The sequence below is a fragment of the Cervus elaphus genome, chromosome 26, assembly GCF_910594005.1.
Source record: "Cervus elaphus chromosome 26, mCerEla1.1, whole genome shotgun sequence".
Classification (NCBI taxonomy): domain Eukaryota; kingdom Metazoa; phylum Chordata; class Mammalia; order Artiodactyla; family Cervidae; genus Cervus; species Cervus elaphus.
This window is the reverse complement of record NC_057840.1, coordinates 9476893-9492233: the sequence shown is the minus strand read 5'-3', so window position 1 is coordinate 9492233 and position 15341 is coordinate 9476893. Positions and strand designations below refer to the sequence as shown.

Here is a 15341-nt window from a genome sequence, read left to right as displayed (position 1 = left end):
GCCTGCCGTGCGTGGGCCTCCTCTAGTTGTGGCGCTCGGGGGCTGCTCTTCCTTGTGGCGCGTGGGCTTCCCATTGCAGTGGCTTCTCTTCTTGCGGAGCTCGGGCTCTCGGCGTGTGGGCTCAGTAGGTGCAGCACCGGACTCGAGAGCACAGTCTCAGGAGTTGTGTTGCAGGGACTTTAGTTGTCCCGAAGCCCGTGGGATCTTCCTAGATCAGGGATCGAACCCATGTCTCCTGCATTGGCAGATGGATTCTTAACCCACTGTACCAACAGGGAAGTCCTCCACCCTAAATCTCGTCACATCTTTACTCATTCATTGTTGCCCTTCACCTCCCTCGCTCTGGTCACTGAGCTTAAAAGCTACTGTACTATTGAAAGACGCAAAAATGAGTTAAGGGGATAATCATTACGGGACATCAAATATGGTTTAACAGGAACATTAAAAGAAGCTTTGATACCTCTTACCCGTAAACAAGGAATTATGCCGTGCAATGGGAGCGAAGGGGATGCAAAGGCTTTAAAGTCACACTGACATGGGACCTAACCTGCCTCTGCCACCTGTCAGCCACGCACCTCGAGGCCTGTTACATAAACTCTTAAGCCACAGGTTCCTCACTGAGAGATGGAGATGATGATAGTTACTTTGTAAGATGAGATCACACACTGTCTGTCCGTCTGTTTAATTTGGCTGCTCTGGGTCTCAGTTGTGGCACTCAGGATCTTTGATCTTTGTTGTGGCATGCAGGATCTTTAGTTGCAGCATGTGAACTCTTTGCAGCTTGTGGGATATAGTTCTCCAACCAGGGGCTCTCCAGCCCCTGCATTGGGAGCTCGGAGTCTTAGCCCCTGGACCACCAGGGAAGCCCCACAATCACAGATTTTAAGTTCCCAGCAAAGAGTCTGGCACTCCACCAGCAGTGCCTGATAATTGGTAGTAATTATTATGATACTGCTTGGCCTCCCTCGCTGTGAACAGTAAACATAAGTGTGTGTAAATCTGGAATCTGTAAGACACTAGTGAGTAGTATTTACTTGAAAATGCAAACATAATTCCTTGTTTATGGGTAAGAGGTGTCAAAGCTTCTTTTAATGTTCCTGTTATACTGTATTTGATGTCCTGTAATGATTGTTCCCTTACTTATTTTTGCATCTTTCAATAGTACAGTAGCTTTTAAGCTCTATTTTATTCAGCGATACCTGAAATCAGGGAGCTAGATTTCAGAATCACGTAGCCACAGAAGTCCTCTGATTTGTTCATTTGGCCGTCTTATTCACCACTGGGGGCTTCCCTGGTGGCCCAGATGATGAAGAATCTGCCTGCAATGCAGGAGACCTAGGTTTGATCCCTGGGTCAGGAGGATCCCCTGGAAAAGGAATGGCTACCCACTCCGGTATTCCTGCCTGGAGAGTCCCATGGACAGAGGAGCCTGGCGGGCTACAGTCCACAGAGCTGCAAAGAGTCAGACACGACTGAGTGACTGAGGCACAAATGCACTCAGCCCTGGATCCCCCTCTCACGCCTGGCCTGTGAAAGGGCCATGTAGGGAATCGGCCAAGATGAAACTGTGACCTTTCTACCTTTCTTCTTCCTAGGTTAAGAAGTTAGGTGGCTGCTTTTTTTTTTTTTTTAATTCCTTCTCTTCTTTATTTTTTATTTATTTTATTATTATTTTTACTTTGGGGATCTTTGTTGCGGCATGTGGGCTTTCTCTAGTTTTGGCGCACTGGGACTACTCTCTAGTTGCAGTGTGCTCACTCCTTGCAGTGGCTTCTCTTGTTGCGGAGCATGGGCTTTAGAGCCGGAGGGCTTAGTAGTTGCGGCACGTGGGCTTAGATGCCCAACCAGGGATCACACCTGCTTTCCTCCTTTGGAAGGCGGATTCTTAACCACTGGACCACCAGGAAAGTCCTGTGACTTGTCTTTTGATACATGCAGCTTTACTAAGCAAGTGTAATATTCCACAGTAGTCTCTCTTCTGACAGAAAAGACAACTCTTAACGTAAATACCTGGCCATTTGCATGTACTGTGCCTATGACTGCAGTTTTCTTAGCCAGGAGCCGTCTTTTACTAAACCATCCTCTCCCCCCAGAAGCCTGGCTCTGTCCTACTTCCATCCTCGCCTCAGCCTCAGCATCCGTGTCTCCAGGATCTTCTTAGGCTTCCTTTACAGCGGTTTGGGCCCCGTTCTCTGTATGGAGCCTGGTACCCTTTCTTAGCATACCTTGCTTCCCTGGTTGTCTTCCCAGATGGACTGGAAACTCCGAGAGCAGAGACCTCATCTCTTGTTTGCCATTGTGTTTTCAGGGCTTCGAGTTGTAGTGTCTGATGTTAGAAGTGTATGAATAATGTTAGAAGTGTATGAATATGTTAGAAGCTGAATAAATGCCATTCAAGGTGTCATGACTTAGAAATGCCTTTTTGCACTTGCTGGGTGTATCTCGTGTCTCAGGCCTTGTGCTGTGATTTCTGAAATGATGCAAATGTTTCACTGAAAGACACTGTAGAATTTGTTTTTTATCATGGTGATTTTACCGATGAGCGAGACCGAAGATATTTAATATGCTGCAAATCCTGTTAATGTTATCTTAAACAAATTACTTATTCATTTCAGCGGAAACACAGGGCCTCTTAGATCAATAACATAACATTGGAAAAATCATTAAATGCCTGTTTATATTGCAGCTTGTAATGGCTTCTTTGGCTCAGTTACAAACTATTTTTGATTTACATTTAAGGAGTTGCTTTTTAACTGACACCTGTCTTTTTTTTTTTTTTTAATTTCTTCATCGTGCTGAGTCTAATCAAGATTTCTTCAAAGCATTTTCATGACTATGACAGCTCTTTCTCAGGTCTATCAAAATGATTAAAACTCTTCTCCTGAGTGCCATTTAGTTTGATTCCTGTTGCTTTTTGTTTCTTTGTTTTTTCACATTCTTCCCCTCTGTCTGGGAAGACAGCCTGTGGCCAGTGTGGGACTTGATGCCATGGAGGAGATCACTGAGCCTCATTGTTTGAGAATTTTTCTCAGAGTCATTGAATAAGAAATCACCTGTAATGGTCACATCTGAATAACTCAGACATATTTAGGATTTTTATATACCTAATGCAGTCTTCGGAGAAGGCAATGGCAACCCACTCCATTGTTCTTGCCTGGAGAATCCCAGGGACGGGGGAGCCTGGTGGGCTGCTGTCTTTGGGGTTGCACAGAGTTGGACACGATTGAAGTGACTTAGCAGCAGCAGCAATGCAGTCTTATTAAATGGGGGAAAGAGCTCAACAATATTTCAAATGTACTGGCACTTCCTAGTCTTACTCTCAATATTTAGACATTGTCTTATGTGTCCTTAGGCTCCTCTGTCCATGGAATTCTCCAGGCAAGAATACTGGAGTGAGTAGCCATTCCCTTCTCCAAGGGGATCTTCCTGACCCAGGGATCGAACCCAGGTCTCCTGCAGTGCAGGCAGATTCTTTACAGTGTGAGCTACCAGGGAAACCCCTTAAATACATTATAAGGCATTATCTCTCTGCCTGTAATTCTTATAGAAATAGCTTGAGGAAAATTAGCTTTTCATTTGTTTTGAAAGTCACAGTTTGGAAACACACCATGAATACTACAGAGAAATTTTAAAAAGCAAAAATTGATGAAGGCACTGTAGAAGAGGTAAAAAAAACCTAGTGGTTATTCTGTAAAGCTAGCCCCCATTCAGGGAGTTACAGAAATTCCTGATATGCTGCCTTAGGAGCTTGTTCATGATGAGTTTACGGGGATGGGTAGATACCTGGCTTTACAGCTTCACTTCAGTCCCTAGTATGGGTGTGTTTATGTTAAATCATCCTTTTAAAAGCCCAGCTTGTGATTGTGCTGAACAGATAAACATCAGAGTTGTGATGTGGTTTTTGAGGTGATTATTCAGTACTGGATTTCCAAAGAGTCTTGCTTATAACTTTAAACTTCACCTGTGCTTTTTGTTAGCCTTTTAAAGTTTACCGAATCTGAAGAGGTACTCATTTGTGGGATTGATTTGTGTTCTCGTTTTTCCTCAGTCACTCTAGGTTCCTGACTTTGTTGCTTTTTTCAAAGAACCAGCTTTTGGCTGACTTCATTTTTCTGTCTTGTTTGCTGATGTCTATTTTTTTGGATTCTGCTTTGCTGTTTTCTTTCTTTTTTAAGTTGCTTTGGATTTACTTTGCTCTTCTTTACCAGTTTCTTTTTTTTTTTCTTTTTTCTATTCTTTTTTTTATTAACAAGCAAAATAATAATTAAAAAACAACAACAAAAACCCTAAAGTTGGAACTGCAATAAGTCAAACTGCTGCTGGAGTTCACAGATGTACCTGGGGTACATGCACCCTCATTGCAAGGCAGGACCTAGGCACATAACTGTGCATTTAGGTATGTAGGTGACCAGGAAGAGTCAAAGAGGTGGAAAACACCGGAGAACAGAAAGCATTAAAAGCTTTTCATCAAGCAATTCCACAGCGCTCTGCTCTTTGCCTCTGCTTTGCCTCTGTATCCTCTGTGGTTCCTGTTCCAGCTGAACTTGTGACAATCCCAAATTGTTCCTTCCTCTTTTTCAGCTTTTCGTCATCCTCTGACTTTCTGGAGATTGAAGAGACACTCAAACCAAACCTTTGAGCTCTTTGTTTTAGCTTATCCAGGTTAACCATAGGCCTGGTGTCACACGACAGACCTTTTGATGGAACTGGAGAAATCCCAAATCTAGTTGCCCGGGCAGCTTTCTTACTCTCCAAACTCACAGGTACATTGAATCATTCAGCTCTCCTCTGCATCCTCTCAGTCTGTGGTATTTCAGATGTAATTTTTACCACTTTTTTCTCTGCTGCCACATCAACCGTTTTTTCAGGAGGTTCTTCCTCTTTGACAGGCAGTTCTAAGGTCTTTGGTTCTTCTTCCTCTGTTTCATCTCCCAGTACCTCTTCTTCATTTGCCTCCTCTTCAGCATGCTCTTCAAGATATGCCTGGAGCCTGTTGATGAGATCTTGTTTTATTCCCTTGGTCTCCAAACCACGAGCAAGACACTCCTGCTTTAGTTCAGCAAGCTTCAGCTTATGAAGCTCCACCGTCTCAGTCGCCATCTTGTTACCCCTTACCAGTTTCTTGAAGTAGAAAGTTATGTGCTTCCCCCCCGCCCCGCCGTCTTCTAAAATATTTTTGAGCCTGGCTTCCAATAGCTTAGCAGTCCAGCCAGTGATCAGTCAGGTGTGCTTGAGCACCTTGAGCCGTTAAGGCTTTCCACTTTTGCCGACAAGGTTTGGGAATGTTCAGCATCCCACTTTCAAGCAGTTCATAAGTCTGCCCCAGTTTTCACTTTTGGGTGGACCTTCTTTCTCCAGTGTAAGTGCACAAGGCCTCACGCCCAGCCAGCAGTGTGTATGTAGCTAAGACCCTCTCCCAGTCATTGATTTTGACCTCTTTTTGTTTCTGATACAAGTATTTAAAGCTGTAAGTTATCCTCGAAGCACTGTTTCAGGTCCATTCCATCAACTGTACTTTGTGTTTGCATTATTGTTAAGTTAGACACGTTTTCTAAAGGCTCCTTTAACCAGGGATTATTGGGAAGGGTGTTGTTTAATTTTCAAGTACTTCGAATTTTCCTAGATTTCTTGTCATTACTACTTTATAATTTAATTGTGTTGTTATTAGAAATTTTAGTATGATTTCAATCCTTTTAAACGCAGTGAGATTTGCTTTATAGCCTCATATAAGATATGACCTGTCTTGCTGAACATACTGTGTACACTTGTATGTAAATGCTATTTCAAATACTAAAAGATGATGCTGTTAAAGTGCTGCACTGAATATGCCAGCAAATTTGGAAAACTCAGTAGTGGTCACAGGACTGGAAAAGGTTCAGTTTTCATTCCAGTCCCAAAGAAGGTCAATGCCAAAGAATGTTCAAACTTCATACAGTTGTGCTCATTTCACATGCGCACAAAGTTATGCCAAAAATCCTTCAAGCTAACCTTCAGCAGTATGTGAACAGAGAACTTTGAGATGTGTAAACTGGATTTAGAAAAGACAGAGGAACAGAGATCAAATTGCCAACATTTGTTGGGTGATAGAAAAAGCAAGGAAGTTCCAGAAAAAATTCTGCTGCTTCGTTGACTAAGCTAAAGCTTTTGACTGTGTGAGTCACAACAAACTGTGGAAAGTTCTTGAAGACCTGGTAGTACTAGACCACCTTACCTGTCGCCTGAGGAACCTGTATGTGGGTCAAGAAACAGCAGTTAAAACCAAACACGAAACAACTGTCTGGTTCAAAATTGGAAAAAGAGTACAACAAGGCTGTATATTGTCACCGTGCTTATTTAATTTATATGCAGAGTACATCATGCTGGGCTGGATGAGTCACAAGCTGGAATCAAGATTGCTTGGAGAAATAGCCACTTCAGATATGCAGATGATATCCCACTCTAATGGCAGAAAGTGAAGAGGAACTAAAGAGCCTCTTGATAAAAAAAATTGCAAATCAATGTGTACTCTAAAAAAATGGAAACAACTAAGGAATATTGGATACATATTGGGTTTTAGGTGGCTTTAAGGAATTACAATTAATTTATATCTTATAATAATGGCATGATTATTGCCTCAAAAAAAAAAAACCTTTATATGTTAAATACATAGTGAAGTATTTATGGGTGAAATTATTTACTTTAAAAGAATATAGTTTTAACAAAGATTAGATGAAACTAGAATGGCAAGATGTTTATAAATTTGATGAGTTGTATTCTTTTCTTGACTTTTGTATATATTTGATGTTTCCATAATAAAAAGTTAAAAATAAAATCAATGAGAGAGACATTAGGAAGGAATAGTCTTCACCCTCTTAGGTTGGCTTCCCTGGGAAATTGGCTTAGAGATTTGCATGCAGGGCTCTTGAGAGTAAACCCCGTGGGAGATTACAGGAAGTTGAACTGGGCCCAAGGAGATGCTGGAATGCACTGTAGTGACAAGGAAGGTTTCAGTAACTCCCAACTAGAATGGCTCCTCAGGTCACCTGATCTCAGGGAACCATGACTTTATACACCTCTCACTACCCTCCCCTTCACATATACATACACATATTGATCTGTCTTTGAATTGTGAGCTGTCTCCAGAGAACAGGTATAACCTTGGAAAAGATTTTCTTTGTATCACCTCACACTGGTCAGAATGGCTATCATCAAAAAGTCTACAAACCATAAGTGCTGGAGATGGTGTGGAGGAAAGGGAACCTTCCTGCCCTATTGGTGGGAATATAAATTGGTACAGCTGCTATGAAGAACAGTGAGAAAAAAAAAAAAAAGTTATGTCTGACTCTTTGCGACCCCATGGACTGTAGCCCTCCAAGCCTGGAAGGCTCCCCCGTCCCTGGGATTCTCCAGGCAAGAACACTGGAGTGGGTTGCCATTTCCTTCTCCAATACATGAAAGTGAAAAGTGAAAGTGAAGTCACTCAGTCATGTCCGACTCTTAGCGACCGTATGGACCGCAGCCCACCAGGCTCCTCCATCCATGGGGTTTTCCAGGCAAGAACACTGGGGATATTTAGGGGTGTGCTAAATATCTCTGAGCCAATAGTAACTTCTAAGGAGATCATAACATTATGCTGTAGTGAGAAAATTAGTGTTGGAAATTATAAGTTTATGAAAAAGGGTTATGTTTTATATACTTTTGTTAAAGAAGACAAAATGTATTGGGAAAACCACCAAAACTATTAAGAATTTAACCTAATATTTAAAAAGATAAGAGCAAATGTATGTAAAGTTCACCTGTTTGGACTACCTCATTCACTATTTTGCTGCATAATTCAGAGATCAATCCATATACTTTATTTGGGAAGTATTTGTCATGCACTTATTATGGGCTTTCCTCATAGCTCAGTTGGTTAAGAATCCGCCTGCAATGCAGGAGACCCCAGTTCGATTCCTGGGTCAGAAAGATATGCTGCAAAAGGGATCGGCTACCCACTGCAGTTTTCTTGGGCTTCCCTTATGACTCAGCTGGTAAAGGATCTGGCTGCAGTGCGGGAGACCTGGGTTCAATCCCTGGATTGGGAAGATCCCCTGGAGAAGGGAAAAGGCTACCCACTCCAATACTCTGGCCTGGAGAATTCCAGGGACTGTATAGTCCCTGGGGTCACAAAGAGTCAGACACGACTGAGTGGCTTTCTCTTCTCTTCACGATCATGCACAGGCGGTGATGTGGGGATCTCCCCTCTCACAGGGTGCCCGCTTCTTGGGCCTCGGTTTCATGTGTGTCTTTATCCGTCTGCAACCCAACCTCTTGCTTGAGTTCCAACCGTTGTTTGTTAAACGGTACTGTTTAGCAATGTCCTTCTGTCTTGTGAAAACTTGAGACCTAATGTCACTTGAACACATTTGTGCAGAAAGAGGTAGAGAATAATAGTGGTACATATGGAGACAATACCTTGGGCCGGTGGGCCAGTAAAGCTCAGTGTCCCCTCAGGTGCAGAGCTTGGGGACTGGTCCAGGAGTGTCTTTAGGGGATAGTTTTTTTTTTTCTTGTTGAACTGCATAAATTTTATTCTTCCTTATTAAGTGTAGGAATTAACCCATCAGTTCTGGACGAGGAGGCAGGCTTCCTAGCCTTGGTACCGTGCCCTGCCTGTTAGAAGTTGGACTGAGGCCTGCAAATGCCATCTTTTACCTGTTCAGAAAGGCTGTTTTAAAATAAAGAACTTGCTCTGCTATCTCTATTTATGAACTCTTTGGATGGGAAAAAGGACTTCCCCAGATTTAAAATCTGTAATAAAGGCATCAAGAAAAGGCTTCTCTTCGTCTCTCTAAAGTGCTACTACTCAGAGTCACTCCCGGACTTGGTTAAAGGGGATACCACCGTCTGCCTCTCAAGCCTGGAGCTTTAAAGAAATCTCAGTGCCTGACGCCTTTCTCTCTGCAGCCTGTTGATCACAACATTATGTTTTCCTCAGAACCATCTTCTCTGTGCCCTTAGTTCAGGCCAACAGCTGGAATATGTAACAGTTCTACATGCTCTCCCTTGGTTTATTGAGGCTTTCTACAACACTGACTTAACTATTCCCTTAAAAAGGGTAGCGACGGTGTCATGCTTCCCACAGGGACCTCCGCTGACTCCCCGGTCGTCCGGGTTCTGCGCCCCTCCGCGGCCTTAGCTCTCTGCCTTCTCCCCACCCGCCGCACCTTGGTCTCCGCAGTGGGCTGTGTCCCCCCACATCGGTGAATTTGCAGGCTCTGCTCTCATTGCCTGGCTGCTCTTCGAGTACCGAAGCCCAGGGAAGGAGAGGCCACTGTCTCTCGAGTTAACAGCTTATTCTAGTGTAGATGTAGTAAGCTCAAAATTTCTATTCTTCTATTCCAGGAAAGTTTTCTACACAGTTAGGACATATAGATCATATTTTCACAGGGGACTGTTACTGTGAAGATCAAATAAGATCTTAACTGTAAAGTTATTGATAAACATTTTCCAAGGCATAGAGACAGTATAACAAAGTGGTTAAGAGCTTGAACTCTGGAGGCACATGGCTTGGTCTTCAATCCCTGCCCTGGCACAGAGTAAGGAGCTGTGTGGCTGTAACCTCCCTGTCAGCCCTGCTTCTTCATCCCTAAAGAGGGGGTGATTCAGTAATTGTCTCGTAGGGTTGCTGCAGGAGTAACCAAGTCAGCATATCTGAGACTTGAAGGGTAACGCCTAGTATGGAGTCATGTGCTATACACTTTAGCTGTGGTCATTTCTATTATCTTGGTTGCAGCTGTGTTTGTAATTCCTACAGTCTGTTTATGGGATTCTGAATTAAACTGTTCTTTTTGCAAGCATAGAGACATATACATATACACTTTTTTAAAGTTCCTGTATCTTGTCAGGGTATCAAGCCCTATTTTTAACATGTCTTCAGCATTATAAATATAAGAGGAAAAGTTGTCTTACCTACCTTATCTTGTTTTGCTTCCTAATTATAATGCATAGAGAAAATAATACTGCTTTGTATTAACAGGTGAGTTGTTTGGAACAAGTTGCTTAGTGAGGGTGAAAATTTAAAATGGTGAGGATTCAGGTCAGGTATAATGCACTGGTTTATGCTCAATAAGTTTCAGATCAATGAATTTTTACATGTTGGATTTCTCTGTTTTATGGAAGAATGCCTGTGCTCTAAATGTTTAGCCTTTCAGTTCGGCTTCATTGGTACATTCTGAAGGCGTAAAGAATGGACTGTTGGTTAGTTTATTTACTGTAGTGAAGGCATACAAATTCAAGCTAAATCTGGCTAATTTCTTCTACAGGCTGGAAGATAAAATCTTTTTTACCTCCCGCAGTTAGGTCAGTAGTGCGTGACCAGACTCCTCTTCTGAGGTCACCTGACTTAATTGTGGTTGTGAAGCAGCCATGCAGTGTGTCTCCATGTTCGCATTTCTGTCCCTTTATGTTTCTGGCGTAGAGTAATTAAATAATTACTGTTGCTGGTCATGCCATTTTTCCCAGTGAAAAAGTCTGCAACAAATACACGAGAGTTGAAATCACTCTAGATTAAGAATGTTTATTGACAGACAAGACAGTACCTATTCCCAAGGCTTTATTTTAGTTTATGACTTAAAAGAGAGATCCTGAAAAATGTTCCTATAAGCATGTTAACTCCACGTGAGCCCAGTGGTTACTCTCTTATTTTTTAGATTGTTTTGCCCTGAAGACAGGCATCCCTCGGGCGGAAATTGTGAAATAGAAATGTACATAGGGGGACTGGAGCTGCAGATCTGTGTGAATAAATATAGTATCTGTGGGGAATGTCAAGCTACCTACTCTTTTTTACATTTTATTTTTTATTTTTTGATAGATGATGTTTATCACTCTTTTCGTAGCTCTCTGCCGCAGACATCATCGCACCGGTATTATGAGACTGCTGTAGCTTTCCAGTCATTGCTATTCCAGAGTGAGTTTCTGAAGCAGCAGGAGTGAGATGATTTTGCAAATTGCAATATAATACTATATATGATCTTGTCTCAACCTGTAACACACGTATCCTCACAGAAATAACATTTAATTGTGGTAATATCCTTCCTGATATCAGACACAGTATGGCGCCTGTTAAGATTGTATTGTTTGTATAAGATGGAGTAAAAAGTGGTTTAAAGTTGAAGGAATAAAATCACATACCTTGATAAACCGCTTAGATGCTATTTAGGCTGTGGAGAGCTTTTGATTTTGTTTCCTTTCTGTACTCCCCAAATAAAAACGCCAGCAATAATCTGACAGGCGAACGCTGTCAAACGCTGTAACCCCATCTAGTCCCCTCCCTGCACGTTTTAATCCCTGGTGGACTCTTCTCAGCTACACGGGCTGTGAGGTTAGGGAGTTCTGCGTGTGACCCTTTCCCCAAAGTCTCCCAGCGACAGATGCAGTGACCTTATCACGCAGACAGCTCTATACAGTTTGACAGTCCAGCCATCTGGTTTATATTGATCATAAGTGATTTAAAGAAACCAGCTCTCTGAAAGTTGGTCATTTAAAACCCCAAGGCTAAATTGGCCTACATGTTAATTTGAAGTTTTAAGCCATTATTCTTGAAACTTGCTTCGGACTGTTATGTAAGAAATTAAGGCCTCGTTTCTTGTCTGTGTGAGCTTTAGGGGTGAAAAAAACTCATGGCCTACCTTGGAAGATGTCAGGTTTTATGAAGAATGGTTTATACTCTACAGACTATATATGAGTATGTGCTCATAGTTTGAGTTTATGTCTCTTTTTAGATCTTGCAAGAGCTGCAAGTGTAGGTGGATTTATTTACCAGCTTTCTCAATTTGAGCTCATACTTAACCTCTCTGAGTCTCGAGTCTGTAAAATGGGGTGACAGCGGTAGCCATTTCATCGCATTGTTGGGAGAATTGAGTGAGATTAACCTGCTGCGTAGCACGTAGTAGAAAGACTGCCTTCCCTCCTGATTGCTGATGCTAATTACCCGCTGCTCTTAACAGCCAGCACTTTCCCGTTCTTGAACCCATTTCCTCTGTGGGCGTCTAGAGCCCTCCTCTCACCTTTCCTCCCAGGATCACTGACACAGTGCCTCAGCCTTTCACCTGTTTATCTATCTGCCTATAAATATTGGAATTTCTCCTGTGAGCGTTATCTTTTGTTTCCCTCACACTCTCCATGGATAATCTGATCACAGCCAGGACTTCAGCTACGGCTTGTTTGTATGCTAAGTGGCTTCCATGTGTTTATCTCCAGCCCAGGACTCTTTTGGGATCCTCTGAAAGGCATTTCCTATCCTGCTTACAGGGCAGATCAGGCTTTTTGTGGCCGTAAGGGCAGGTAAAGATCAATGGGAATGGATACCATTGATCTGAGCCAGCTCTTATTGGTTAATTAAGAATAGGTGGAAATCCAAAGTTTAATTAAAATGTAGGGGTTTTATATTTTGTTTTTTAAAGTCTGATGTTGCATGTCACACCATGTAAAACAAGTAAATTTTAGTCAAGTGTTCAATTTCTACAGTTCCTGGTTATGATGATGCCTCTACAATTTGTTTTGGAAAACCTGGTTTTCTGAATTGCTGAAATTGTGCCAGTGCAGCGGTAAGTTGTTCAAGATGGACGTCTTTTCAGATTTATCATAGCCTTGATTCAGTCAACAGGTAATAGTCACACACGGCCTCAGCTTGTGTAGATGCCGTGTCGAGGCTGCCTGCTCTCTTACAGTTTGTTTTTTCATAGGTTGTCACTCAGTAATTCTCTGCCACGGGCAGCATTGTGCCTTTACTGTGAAAGTGCTATAGTTTTCAGTCGTTGTAACTTTTTAGTCATTTTAGTAAAGCACTAACTTTGTTAAAATGGGGTTTATTAACCAGTTTTTCTTAATGTCTTAGTTTTTTTTTTTTTTAACTTGTGGGACATATACTATATGGGGAAGAATGTATATAATGTGTATTATGTTTTAAAGAGTAATAGTAAAATGAACACTTAAGTAATCAACTTCCAGGTTAAGCAAACAACATTATCAGTGTCCAGAAGCTCCCAGTGGAGTCGTTCCCCGTGTCTCCCTTTTCCCTCTCCCCCAGGAGACGTTTGGTTTGAAAAGCTGAGTTACTTTTCTGCATCTGGGTGTGTAAGGGAAGGGCAGTGTTGCCACTGTGGCCTCCATAACTAGAGAGACCAAACTGAGTCTCTGGATCATAGCTGTGCTTCATTTTTCCTGGAGGGTTACAGAGCTTCTTCTGGGGAAGTTAGTGCTCAAGGTCATGAGTGAGTTCTGGGAAACAAAAGGTTTACCATAATCAGAAAACCTGGCAGGGCTGTTGTGTGAGTCAGATGCCTGGCAGAAAAACGCTAACAAGAACATCTCTGTTCTTCTGTTTCTGAATTCTGTGGTTCTGGCCACCACAGCTCTCCAGCATAGAGGGAAGTAGCAATCAGGGTGAGAAGAAAGTCTTCAGTGGGTAAAGGCTTCAAGGTGGGATTGGGCATAGGTGGGGAATTGAGTAGGAGCTTCATTCACATGTGGTTAGAATGAGCCAAAGCACAGAGTCTGGGTCAGGCTCACCTGAGCATTTTATATTCAGGTTGAAAAGGTGGTTAAAAAAAGGCAAGGGAGGGAATGGGGTTGGTGGTGATAGCACTCAGCCTGTGTATCTCATTAGTCACATTGATGAAATTGGATTAGTCCTCTCTGTCTCACACTCCTGATTCTAGGATCATTCTTCACTGTTTTCATGATTCCATTTGCTGCTTCTCTGCGCTGGACCTCCTGCTTCCTGAACCTCACATTTTCCTCATTTTAGATTACTTTCTTGTTTTGGTGGAACACAGCCTCCAGTATTTTTTGAGATAAAGCTGCATGGGAGATGACTTTTTTGAGATATCATTATTCTATCCTCACTCTTAGATTGAGGGACTGAGGATTCTTGATTGGAAGTAATGTTTGTCAGTGACATGAAAGTGTTGCTCCACTATATTCTCACTTCCAGCGTTGCTGTTGAGAAGTTACAAGCCATTTGGTTTCTTAATTGTTTTGATGTGTTCTCGCGGTTTTTCTTAGGCTATTTGTAAGAACTACTGTTTAAAATAATATTCCTCCCCTTAGGCTGTGCCGGATCTTCATGGCTATGCAGCCCTTTCTCTCCTTTCTGTGTGTGAGCTTCTCACTGTAGTGGCTTCTCTTGTGGAGCACGGGCTCTGGGGCTTGTGGGCGTCAGTAGCTGCAGTTCGTGGACACGGTAGTTGTGTTTCTCGGGCTCTAGAGCACAGGCCTAAGAGCTGTGGCACACTGGCTTAGTTGCGCTGCGGCATGTGGAATCTTCCGGGACCAGGGATCGAACCCAGAATCTGGCAGGCAGGTTCTTTACCACTGAGTCCCCAGTGATGCCCCGTAAGAACTACTCATTTCCCCAGTGTTTTGAAATTTCACCTCGATATGCCCAGGCATAACCAGTTTTCTTCCATCTATCTGAGTGCTCGGTGGGTCCTTTAAACCCAGATACTGGTTTCCTTCAGTTCTGAGAAGTTTCCTTGAATAATTTTGTTAATTATTTTCTCTCCATTCTTTTTTTTTTTTTTTTTTTTTCTGTTCTTTCTTTCTGGGATTCCTGTTATTCAGATGCTGTGCCTCCTGGACTGGCCCTCTATTTCTTATCTTTTCTTTAATTTTACATTTCTTTGTCTTTTTGCTCTACTTTCTGGGAGATTTCTTCAAATTCATTCTCCAACTCTTCCTTTATTCCTGTTACCATGCTGTTAAGTTTTAAGTGTGTGTGTGTGTGTTTTGGTTCTTTTTATAGCATCCTGTTCTTATTGGTTAGATGCAATATTTTTTCCATATCTCTGAGAATTTTAATGATAGATTTTTTGAGTTTTCTTCTTTCTGCATAGTCTTTACATTCTTTTTTTTTTTTAATTTTTTATTAGTTGGAGGCTAATTACTTCACAACATTTCAGTGGGTTTTGTCATACATTGATATGAATCAGCCATAGATTTACACGTATTCCCCATCCCAATCCCCCCTCCCACCTCCCTCTCCACCCGCTGGTTGGCCACATCTATTAGGGGACAACTTCTCCTTAGAACCAGAAAAATAACTTTATATTTTTTGCTTTTCAAGCAAGCTCAGTATAAGTAGACACTTATCTTTTTGTTTTCACCTTCAAATTCAGGTGATAACTGGATTTAACTGATGACAAAAAGACATAGGAAAAATGGCAAAACAAAGGAAGATGGGGATAGAAATCAGTGACAATTATTTAATGTATCATAAGATAGATATAAGTTTAGTTAATAAAAAAAAGCTTGCTTTTCATTAAAAGGGAGTGATCTGCTGGTTTAACTCTAAGTTGAACTATATACATTTGCAATATTCA

The 15341-nt window shown here is 42.0% G+C and overlaps 2 pseudogenes; one reads left to right on the top strand and one right to left on the bottom strand.

Moving 5' to 3' along the window:
• The window catches only part of LOC122684184, a 193482-nt pseudogene that overhangs the window by 70555 nt on the left and 107586 nt on the right, over positions 1–15341 (top strand).
• Positions 4412–5618, bottom strand: LOC122684183 (annotated as a pseudogene).